General features: G+C 45.3%; 1 protein-coding gene across 1 annotated transcript in view; it reads right to left on the reverse strand.

Annotated features, from left to right (window-relative positions):
- LURAP1 (leucine rich adaptor protein 1) overlaps window positions 1-12133 on the reverse strand; it is a 131323-nt gene that overhangs the window by 6506 nt on the left and 112684 nt on the right. The window lies entirely within an intron of this gene.

The raw sequence follows: 12133 nt of genomic DNA on the forward strand, positions 1-12133 counted from the left end.
GGTGGCTTTTCATTGGTCAATAGGCTTAGTACCGCCGTTTCTCTTCTTGTAACCTCCCGTGAGAACACCCCTTATTACATGTGTAGTTACTCCATAGGTTTATATTACAGCCTCAGAGCACTATTTTCTTAAAGGGCTTCAGGCAAGACACATGCTTGGTCCTAAGCAAGGCTAGCAGTGGTTACTTTACTCACTAGCACATCTCACAATAATAGGAGACCTTCTGTAAAATTCCCTTCATCAGCTCCACACAGAGTACAACCTAATCCAGAATGAATATTATAATTCTTTTGCCACATTTCATCGCTACTAATTGTATATATATGGACATAGCTATTTGAATGTACTCCTGGTACTGTCTTGCATGCAATGCATTATGGGTAGGGTGGATTGATCTTATGCAGGGTGCAATACCATATGTGACCAAAAGAGGTCCCATTGAACCTCTTTTGGCCACGGACCTCTTTTGGCCATATATGGTACTGTACCCTGCAACATGGCTAGATAAAAAACATTGGCATTTATAGTGTCAATAACTCCAACCTTGAAGGGTGCAGTACCATAGGTCTTATGGGACCTCTTTTGGCCGCATATATTACTGCACCCTGCTAAAAGGCTAGGTACAAAACATTGCCATTTATATTACCAATAACTCCAGCTTTGCAGGGTGCAGTACCATATGTGGCCAAAAGAGGTCATAAGGGATAAAAAACACTGGCATTTATAGTGCCAATAACTCCAGTCTTGCAGGGTGCAGTACCATAGGTCCTATGGGACCTCTTTTGGCCACATATGGTACTGCACCCTGAAACATGGCTAGGTAAAAAACATTGGCTTTTATAATGCCAATGACTCTAACTCCAACAAATGCAAGACCAATTGCATTTCCAATGCAATAGGTCTCACATTTGTTAAAGTTAGCTGTTGGCGTTGAAAATGACAATGTGTTTTACTTTTTTTTATACTATCAGCAATAGTGCTATGCAAATATAATAACTCCAATGAAAATAAAAAAGCTTTGTTATTTCAACGCCAACAGCTCTAACTTTAACAAATGCAAGACCTATTGCATTGCAAATGCTTGTTTTGTTTCCTGCAGGATATATCTAAAAATGTTGAAACAGGTCCTCGTCCTATGAAGGTCCCCACCACAGTTTGTTACTCCCAGCGCTCAAAACTCCTGAAAAGATGTTATATCATTAAAGGAGGCTGAAAGTATCAACTACAATATATTAATGAGCTCGAAAGAGGACTAAACAAGCCTGGGAATGATACAGGGATTTGAGAAGATGTCTTTTCGACCCAAAAAATGGGCTTGATGGTTGTCAATTGGAGCCTTTAAAATACTAGTTCCTATAGATTAAATGTTCTTAAATTTTCGAAAATACAAAAAGTCACTTGTTTTAAACAAACTTCATAGTCAGTCAGAGATCATCATGCAGTAGTGACGGTGTCCTTTTTCGTGAAATTGTGAAAAATTGAGTGCAGAAATTTACAAAACCTCGACTGTGTCCATGTACTGATGAAAATGGGGAGAGGGGCAAGAGGAATGCTGTTCAGACAAAAAGCTATTAATATCCAAAGTGCAAAGCCACACCTGCAAAAAACAGAGGTTTCTCTCTTACCTAGCACCTCTGCTCTTTTGGAGGCTCTTACACAGCCTGTCGCTTTTTAGGTCTCGCCTGGCGTTAGCAGCGAATGCGCTGCTTTCGCCATGCGAGGGCGTTTTGCAATCAATACGGATTCAGAAGGGACTTGAAGCCCCGTGCCTGTTTCCCATTGGCTCGAGTCATTGTTTATGGTAAACGGTGACGTGTGATTGGAAATCTGGCTTCTTGGTTACCTCCATGTCCACTTTTAGGATAGCCCATGTGGACAGGCCGAAACCATCTTTGTTCCCGTGACTAGGAGGGTCGCGCGCTTGCTTGTTTTTCTTTCTCTCTCTCATTCCCCTGCGAGCTCGGGTCGTTGTCCTAGATGTGGCTTTCCGTAGACACTGTTTATATATAAGTAAACATTACCAACCCAGCACCAAACTGATGGCACGCTCTGCGTGGCATTTGCTCTGGACAAAACACGGTTATGGATATGAAAGCGCTCTTACCAGGCTCACGCGTGCTGAATATAATGCGGAATGATAGCTGGCAACAGACGTTCTGGTTTATTTAAGGAATGTGTATCACCCCAGTCACTCTGTACGTGTGCATTTTGATTGTTATTGTCGCAGTGTTTTTATATGATACCAAGTTATTAAATAGTTTCATGTGTGAACTTCAGCGCAATCTTTCAAAATCATATCATGTTTTTTGTCACAATTTAGTTGCCCTGTGTGCTTTCACGTGCTTTGCGCTACAAGCAAATTTTCTCCTAAAACTTCTAAACGGGAAACCCTTTCCTGTAAGGAGACTTGAAATCCTACGACATGTTGAATATTATTATTGACTGGTGTACTCTTTCGCCTTTGTTACATATGTCTCCATAACACTGAGCGCCGACAACGTAAGAGGTGTGATACCCACTGTTATTTAAATGGCTAGTTTGTGTTTGAGGAATGTGACTGGACATTTACGCTCTTACTGCCAGAATCTCAAGACCGTAATCTGCTTAATATTGCACTGACCAGTAGTGGTCCAGGCAGGGAGGTCCCTTTGCTATCAGTTAGACATGATTAGCACTGTCCAATGATTTGGGCTGTTCAGTGAACGTTACGGTTGTATAATACATTGTTAGGTTTTGTTGTTATGTTTTTCGCATTGTACAGCGCCAACCCCATTGTGGCGCTTTTTTTTTTTATCTAGATGCTCTTTCATGCTGATTAGGGAATTCTGGTAATCACTCAAGAGGAATCATTGTTTGATAGTGTCTGTCATTTGTTGATGTTGAGGGTGGGGTTAAGAATTTTGACAGTTCTTTTGCAAACGCTTTGTGTCAGTTTAAAAGTAAAGCAAGCGTGATCTAATAAACTCTTTGTGGTGTATTATGTGTACTGCTTGGTATGCTAAAGGAGTTTATATTTTCATTTTGATTTTGGGCTATCATAGGTTTTTCGATTGCCATTTGTACTGCCAGAGAACAGTTCTAGTTATAAAAGTAACACATGGTAGGTTGGTATTCTTTGATGCCGAGTTCTGTTTATTGTAATAGCGTGTTTTTTAGGTTTATAGGTGGTATGTGACAATGCCATTTTTTTGCTGCCAACGTCTTTGGAGTTTTTTGCATGAAAGTGATAGACTTATGTCTGGTGTGTGACCGCATCATATTGCTTTTTTCTCTTTTCACTTTCAGCCATAATGCACAGCGGCAAGGCCAATACTGTACAGGAGGTCTTAAAATATGGGCAAAAAAAGCTTTGTGACATGGCCAATGACAGGGGGAGTAACAAGGACACATGAAGGGGTGTGAGGTACAGGGAAAGCAATAGGAAAGCGGAAGGTGTAGGATCAACCAACAACTATGTGGGAGGGGGTGGAAAGGACAGGGCAACCAATCACATTGCCAGAGTGGGTGGGAGGGGCAGGAGCAAGCTGCAGGTACTCTTTTTGAGTGCTAGCCTAATAATAACAAGCATTTGCAATGCAATAGGTCTCGCATTTACGCGAGTTTAAGCTATTGGCATTGTAAATGACAATGCCTTTTATTTATGTTTTTAAAACAAAATCAAAAATAAAAGGCATTGTTATTTGCAATGCCAATAGCTCAAACTCGCATAAATGCGAGACCTATTGCATTGCAAATGCTTGTCAGTAAATGCAAGTGAAAATGATGCTGTAGAAAGCACTAATGCACGTATGTTTTCAAAGTTATCTTAGGTGGAGAACCCCCTCAAAAATCCACTCGAGGAAAGCAGGCTCAGCGTCTTTGGCAGTGGGTGTGGCCGGTGGTGGAAATGGCCAGCACCAGGAGTGGAAGCGGACGGCGCCAGTGATGGAAGTGGACATCACCAGTAGTGGAATGGATGGCACCAGTGGTGGAAGTGGACGGCGCCAGCAGTGGAAGTGGACGGCACCAGAGATGGAAGTGGACAGCACCAAAAGTGGAAGTGGACGGCACCAGTGGTGGGAGTGGACGGGCCAGTGATGGAAGTGGACGGTGCCAGTAGTGGAATGGATGGCACCAGTGGTGGAAGTGGACGGCGCCAGTAGTGGAAGTGGACCGCACCAGTGATGGAAGTAGATGGCACCAGTGATGGAAATGGACGGCGCCAGTGATAGAAGTGGATGGCGCCAGTGATGGAAGTGGATGGCGCCAGTAGTGGAAGTGGACGGCGCCAGTGATGGAAGTGGACGGCGCGAAAAGTGGATGTGGACGGCACCTGTGGTGGAAGTGGATGGCGCCAGTGATGGAAGTGGACGGTGTCAGTGATGGAAGTGGATGGCACCAGTGGTGGAAGGGGTCGGCGCCAGAGGTGGAAGTGGACAGCGCCAGTGTGGGAAGTGGACAGCGCCAGTGTTGGAAGTGGATGGTGCCAGTGGTGGAAGTGGACGGCGCCAGTGGTGGAAGTGGACGGAGCCAGTGGTGGAAGTGGACGGAACCAGTGGTGGAAGTGGATGGAACCAGTGGTGGAAGTGGACGGCGCCAGTGGTGGAAGTGGGCGGTGGACTGCTAAGAAATTATTTAGGCACTTTCACCTATTTTTACACATGAAGCAACTTCATGGCTACAGACTCAGCAGCACACCAGGAGCCAACATGCTGTGGGAGTGTGGAGGACAACAGTGTTGCCTTTTTCATTCCACGTTAAAATGGAGCGAGATGAGGGAGAAGCCACCTTCAGCCAAAGTAGTGCAAAAAGTGGCTGACACTGTGCCTCTCTTTTCAACATGACAAAGCAAGTTTTTGCATCGAGCAAATCCTCATTCCACGCGGAAGCATAATGCATCCAATGTAGGCATAGGCAATGGGCAGAGAGCAGCTTGTCACCCCAACATGCTAAAAGGGTAGGGCTGGTGCTTTCAAAGCCGCCTTCCACACTTATAGCAGCACTTACACAGTTTACAAATACAGTAAGTGTGGGAAAGGCACAGCAGGGGCCTGTGAAATACTTTGTAAGTGCTACAACCAGTGTTATTGCCCACTCAAGTGAAACTGCTGTTTGAATATGTTGGATTTATAAAATCTGAAGATCAAAACATCAAATATAGTTTCATTGGCCCTAAATATTTCTATGCGCCTACCGGAAAGCTCACTATCTCATATTTTGAGATACACTTTTCGACACTGATATATCACAGTCTGCTTTGTGTTGTTAAATTCCACCAGACTGGGATGCAACCTGTTTGCTTGGCTCATGAATTTGCTAACTACTTCTACTTTCCACTTTCTCTTTGCCTCCTCACTCTGCCAACAGCACACTCCTCTCTCTCTACCACTCCCTCTCTACATAGCATCCTATTTAAATGATCCGCTTCCCAGTCCAGCAATGATACCAAAATACTCCAGATGACAGAGGAAGCTAGGCTAGAATCCAAGTGTCCGGCTGAAATTAATCAGGACCACAACTCCCATAATGCACACAGTGGTGAAATGAAAATCCATGACAACAGCAAGGTGCCAGTGGTGTTGCCTGGTAACCATACCTTCCTGTCTACTGTAACTCTTCTTCTTTGTGCACCTTCCTCTCTCCCACTCCCCGTCCTCAGTTTCCACCTCTGGTGCAGGATCTCATCAAACATCTCACTGCGCACATGTAGAACGAGCTAGCCTGTGCCTTCACAGACCTGATCCTGTGCCTTCAGAGACATGATCCTGTGCAACCACATTCTCTTATCCATCCACTGCCTTAGGCTGTGGAAGCAGTGCAGGACATGCCCGGTCCAATGTGTGGTCAAAACGTGGCTCAACCATTGTTATCCCGGATCACCATGTATGAGCCAAGAGTAACTATACTTTGTCCAAGAGGGTAGGATCAGAGAGTGGAGTGGCAGGATGATCAGCTGCTTTTGGGGTGGCTCCATCTCTCTAATGCCTCTCCACTCACCTCCACCTCATACAGATGAGGCACAGTAGGAAGTGGTGAAGTAAGAGAGATAACCACTGTGTGGATCCTGAATAATGCATGCTAAGCATATGGGTAATGCACAAGATGAGGGCATACATTATCCACTAAATAAAGGATGTGAATAATACACCAGTTAAGTGGTCTAAAAATGCACAGCATGGCCCAATTGATTTATCGGGCCATTAATGATTCACCAGATAGGAGTCTTCTCAAAGACTCACAAGTGTTGACCTGGTTATTAAAAGCGGATGGGTCTGGTTAATGCAAAAGAGAACACAATATCCAGCATGCACTGAGGCTAAACTAAAGCAATCACATGCATGTACTGTGGCATGAGGAAAGCATTCACCTGTATGCACCATGACCTGAAGAAAGCAATCACCTGAATGCACCAATGTATGTGGAAAACAATCAGCAATCCCCTACATGCAACAGAACCTCAGAACAGAAATCAACTGCATGCCCCAGGGCTTGAGGAAAGCAAACCCCTGCATACACAAACACATGGGGAAAGCAATCACCTACATGCAACAGAACGCCAGGGCAGAAATCACCTGCATGCCCCAGGGCTTGAGTAAAGCAAACACCTGTGCACAGAAACGCATAGGGAAAGCAATCACCTACATGCAACAGAACCCAAGGACAGAAATCACCTGCATGCCCCAGGGCTTGAAGAAAGCAAACACCTTCATGCAGCAAGCAATCACCTACATGCAACAGAGCCTCAGGACAAAAATCATATGCATGCCCCTGGGTTTGATGAAACCAAATACCTGCGTGCACCAATGTATGGGGAAAACAATCACCTACATGCAACAGAACTCCAGGACAGAAATCATCTGCACGCCCTGGGGCTTGAGGAAAGCAAACACCTGCATGCACCAAGCAAACACATGCATGCACCAAGCAATCACATGCAACAGAGCCTCAGAACAGAAATCACCTGCATGTCCCAGGGCTTGAGGAAAGCAAACACCTGCATACACAAACGCATGGGGAAAGCAATCACCTACATGCCACGGAACCTTAGGACAGAAATCACCTGCAGGCCCCAGGGCTTGAGAAAAGCAAACACCTTCATGAACCAAGACCATACAATATATATATATATATATATATATATTGTCTAGGTACATAGATGTGGAGTTAAGAATAGTAAATCTATACTTATCAACCTTCTTGATCCCCACCAATCGGGGTTCATAAAAGGCTATAGCACCGAGACCGTGATCCTCAACATCACAGACGATATCCTCAAATCCATTGATACCGATCAATGCTGCCTACTTATTCTCCTGGACCTATCGGCAGCCTTTGACACGGTCGATCACCAATTACTCCTCAAGGCCCTACAAGAAAGGGTAGGTGCTGATGAGGTGGTTCTACGCTGGTTCTCCTCCTTCCTGCACAACCGTTCGCAAAGGATAAAAATCAAAAACGTTACCTCCGACCTACACCCTGTCAGCAGGGGCGTACCCCAAGGTTCAGTGCTCTCACCACAACTGTTCAACATATACATGGAACCCCTCACCACCATACTTAAAAATGCCAACATCCCCTTCCACCTATATGCAGATGACACCCAGAACTATCTCGAAACCTCCTCCTTAGATGACATCCTCAAACTAAATGATACTCCCTAGACTCTAAACTCGACATGGCCAATCACATTAAAAACTCCGCAAAGAGTGCCTTCCCCAATCTGAAGCTACTCAACAAAATTAAATCATTCATCCCTACAAAAGATCTCAAACAAGCCACCCAATCACTGGTGCTATCCAGACTCGACTATGGGAACGCAACCCTCACCAGTACAACAAAATCCCACCTAGCTCCCCTAAAAACAACCCTCAACGCAGCAGCCAGAATGGTCACTGGAATCAGGAAATACGATCACATCTCACCAGCACTAAGAGAACTAAAATGGCTCCCAGTCGAACAGCGTGCTAATTTCATGACTATGTGCGTCACGCAAAAAGCCCTACACACAGGAAAACCGGAATATCTGGCCGCCAAACTCAAGAGGGCTGGTCAGACAAGAAACCTCAGGAGCTCCAACACCCTACTTCTCATCCCTATGAAAACAACACAAACAAAAAACCGCTGCAAGTTCCTTCGCCAGAAACGTGCCAAAAATCTGGAACTCCATCCCAGCAGATATCAGAACTATCTCGTCCTTCACAAAATTCAAAAAACACCTAAAAGCCCTCTTCCTCAACCGCTCCCTCACAAATGGATAACCGCCGCCTTAACACAAACCCCGACTCTATTGCTCTCTGACTCTGTATCACAAAGACCACTTACGTTCAACCAAAGACGATGTGCAATCCACGAGGTTACCTCAGTACTCACCACTACCTCAATACTGCACAACACACTTGGACATCCGAAGCATGATGTATAACAATGCTCTATTATATAACTCTTGCGATAAACTGTTGTAAAGCGCTCCGATACACCCGGGGCCGGCCAGCACTTTATAAAACTCCTTAAATAAATAAAAAATAATTCTATTTGCCTTTAACTTCTTGATATTTTGGTCCTCAATATTTTTGACACGATATTCGGTCCACATTATATTTTTGCTTCCGATGTTCTGTCAGTGAATCGAATTTGCTGAGCCAAACAGACCAACTCAAAAAAATACTATCTGGTGTTTAGTGGAAAAGAAACATTCTCCAGTTATTTAGAAACTATGTTCTCACCTTCAAATTTTGAAACAGCCTTGATAATGGAGACCCTAACAAATCAATATCTAAGGTGTCCATATCCATTCAGCAGGACCTGGATGTGAAACAACATGATCACATGAAACCTGTTCTAAAGGGGCTACATTCGCTCTCTAAAATGAAAGAGGAATTTTCTAATGTATTCACCATGTTTTACAGGGTTGAGATCACCTGCCAAAGTCGTTTGCTCTTCATCTTCCAACTTGATGTCTAATGTCTTCCAATCTTAACGATTTCGATCTTGGCGGATGGGTTAATCCATCACAACAGGGACAGATATCCTGTCTGCTGAAATATAAATCCCATTACATCCTGTGGCATTAATATTTCTGTGGATGAGATATCCATCATTGTTGTGATGGAGTAACCTTTCCAACAAGATCCAAATCAGGTCCGTAATGTCTATCTGTCAGAATAATGACTTATGTGGACGGCTCATCTCCGTGGGACTGTGATTTTCTCAAATTCATATCACTCAAAACCCATTCCTTTAACCAGAATTCTGGAAGCCCCCTGCCATGCCTGCCTCCATTCTCCTTTACTAATGCCTGTCTGTCAGATGCTTTGAACCAGTTTCTATCGCTTCATTCTGCAGACTCTCCATCAATGATTTAACACTTTTATATCAGCATACCAAGGCGATGGATTCGTTTAGTTGATAATACCACTCAGAGTGATGTTTGGTTGTTATTCAGAACCTTTTCCACTTGCAAGACTTCCTTGAATTTTCTGCTGCATCTAGAAAACACTGTGTGGAATCAGAAGGTTAGATTTTAAGTTTCAGTCTAATACAGTGTTCTGGTGCACAGGAAAGATTAGGTTTTTTCTAGATCTTGCTTTCATTGGGTAAGTTAATTAGACGGTGGTCTGACCAAGATAACTGCTGAGAGCCGATGAAGAGGTGTTGAGTGATCATGAAACACAGGTCAGGGCAATGTCATTTTGAGAGAGATGGGAGAGGGATGAGCTGGTGGAGGCCTTGAGTATCCATTTGTTCAATTGTGTTTTGGCTATACAAGTTGGGAGGGTCATCTACCAAGATATTCAGTAATGGGCTGACTCTATCAGCCTACAGCTGTAATTACACACTTCACTGGTGATAAAATGAACTGGGGCAGAGAAAGGGTGCCATGGGTCCTGATGACAGAAACAAATTCATCCCCACAAGCCAACGACTGAACATCAGACTAGTCCACCCACCTCTCAAATGCCTCACCCCGTTCTCTGCACCCCCTCCGTCTATTATGTCTCCTTTTCCCTCTATATTTTATGGGAACCAGATCACCCAAGACTTTGCCTTCCAGTATCCGGGCCAGACTGTTGTCTTGGCTTCACACCTCAGACTGACTCATTCACCTGACAGTTTTCAGAGGCCATTGCACGTAGTCAGCACGATCTCTGCTAATCTGTTCTGGTTTGAGTGGCCAAAATGGTCGAACTTCCAGGTCTTGAGATCCCCCCTAAACTGCTGGAGCGATGGGGAGGCTCTGAGGTGCAAGGGGGAGGTCGTTCTAGGCCTTGGCCGCCAGAAGGGAGAAGGAGCGGCCTCCACTGTTTGTCCGGCGGATGCGTCGGGTGGCTGCTAGGGAGAGGGATATGGAGCGGAGTTTCCAGGTAGGTTGGTGGAAATTCATTTGATTGCTGAGATACCCCGGTCCTTCGTTGTGTAGTGCCTTGTAAGCGTGGATGAGGCTCCTGAACTGGCATCTCTTAGCGACTGGTAGCCAGTGGATTTTTCTGAGGTGAGGGGTTATGTGCGATCATCTGGGGAGGTCAAGGATGAGTTTGGCTGCTGTGTTCTGGATAGTCTGAAGTTTAGTCATGAGTTGGGCGGTGATTCCTACGTAGAAGGAGTTGTTGTATTCAAATCTGCTGCTGACGAGTGCTTGCATGACTGTTCACCTGGTGTTGGGTGGCTACCTTTAAAACCACTTGTTACCACAGTCTTACAGTCTGTAACAATGTTAATAGCAGCTATGAGTACTGAGTTTACAGCAACAGGATTTTACCCCATCACCTCCCTGTTGTCCCACCTAACCACAATAGAAAAATTGACCACAAACGTATCTTACTAGCTGCACCAGCTGAACCGGTGTGTCTAATACTAGGCCGGTTTCAGGGGGTGAAGGCGCCTGCTGGGGGATTAAGGCACCAGATGATCTGTGCGCGTCCAGCACCTCTGGGTATATGCTTCCAATATTTTCCTCAGGTGGCTGATGAATGCACTTTCTAAAGAGATCTGTTAGTAACACCTGTTCACAAGTTGCAATAATCCTAAAGCATCTCTGAGAGTTCACTTCCTGCCTCACAGTAATGCGTGTAATCTGTGGATCACGTTCGAACCCAGAGCCGGGTTGCGTGGTCACCTAAGGCACTGAGGGAGGAGAAGAGGTGACATGTGGGACCGGGAAAGAGGAAATAAAGGGAACAGGATGAGGGATTGACAGATGCATTGTGGATCCTATTACGTCATCATAGGCAACAGTGATGCATAAGAGCACGTTGTGGGTGGAACAGCAGAAGTAGGTCAGCTGTGTTCATTTTTTACATATTGTTTTATACGAAGGGAACATAGCGAACTGTACTGCTCTACTCCAATGACATTATTTCACTGGTTGTCTGCTGCAAACAGAAACGCCTGCGGTTTCTCGCCCCTCAGAGATCCCACGGGCAAACATTCAAAGTTGCTCGATTTACAAATTTAGGGCACTTTTTATTAACTACACAATTTACACATGGGGCCACTTGTATTTTGGCTTCCGCGCCTTTTCTCTGTCCCAGTCCGACCCCGCCACGGTGGATTATCCTGAGGCGCAGAATAAATCCCTGGAGGTGAGAGATTGTTGCCTTCTAACGAGGTATAGTGCCTGTGACCTCGCACCACTGGGGTTACGCAACACTTTCACAAATAGAAGCAAAGTCTCTCATCTGTGGAAGCATGGCAGGGCCCGGGACACTGCCCCGTGCTCCGCGGATTATCGTGTGTTTGACGGACATCACAGCCAGGTCGGCGGGGGAGGGAGGGCTTCGGGGTCAATGGCCTCGGAGAACAGAGCCCTTCTTTTCATACATACTTCGGCATGTGGGTTTACATTTTTAAAAACACATTTTATATTAATGACACAAACACCGTCCTCTCGTGACAGGCTTGCGGTTTCGAAAGGTGTGGCGCAGATGCCCCGAATTAAGAACAAGGCACCGAGCAGGCACAGTGAGGAGAATTCTTATTTCGCAGTAAAATATCAGCATTGTGTGAGTCATGCGGCATGTCTGCTCTGGTGAATGACAGGCCAGCTAGCGAGACGCCACGTCAGCGCGGGTCTATGCTCCATTGAGCATGACGCAGCAACAAGCCAGGATCCTCTGCTCCTGCCCCCGAGGACCCCTAGTTTACTTCAAATGATCAA

This window comes from Triturus cristatus, chromosome 4_2 (assembly GCF_964204655.1).
Source record: "Triturus cristatus chromosome 4_2, aTriCri1.1, whole genome shotgun sequence".
In the NCBI taxonomy this organism is placed as follows: domain Eukaryota; kingdom Metazoa; phylum Chordata; class Amphibia; order Caudata; family Salamandridae; genus Triturus; species Triturus cristatus.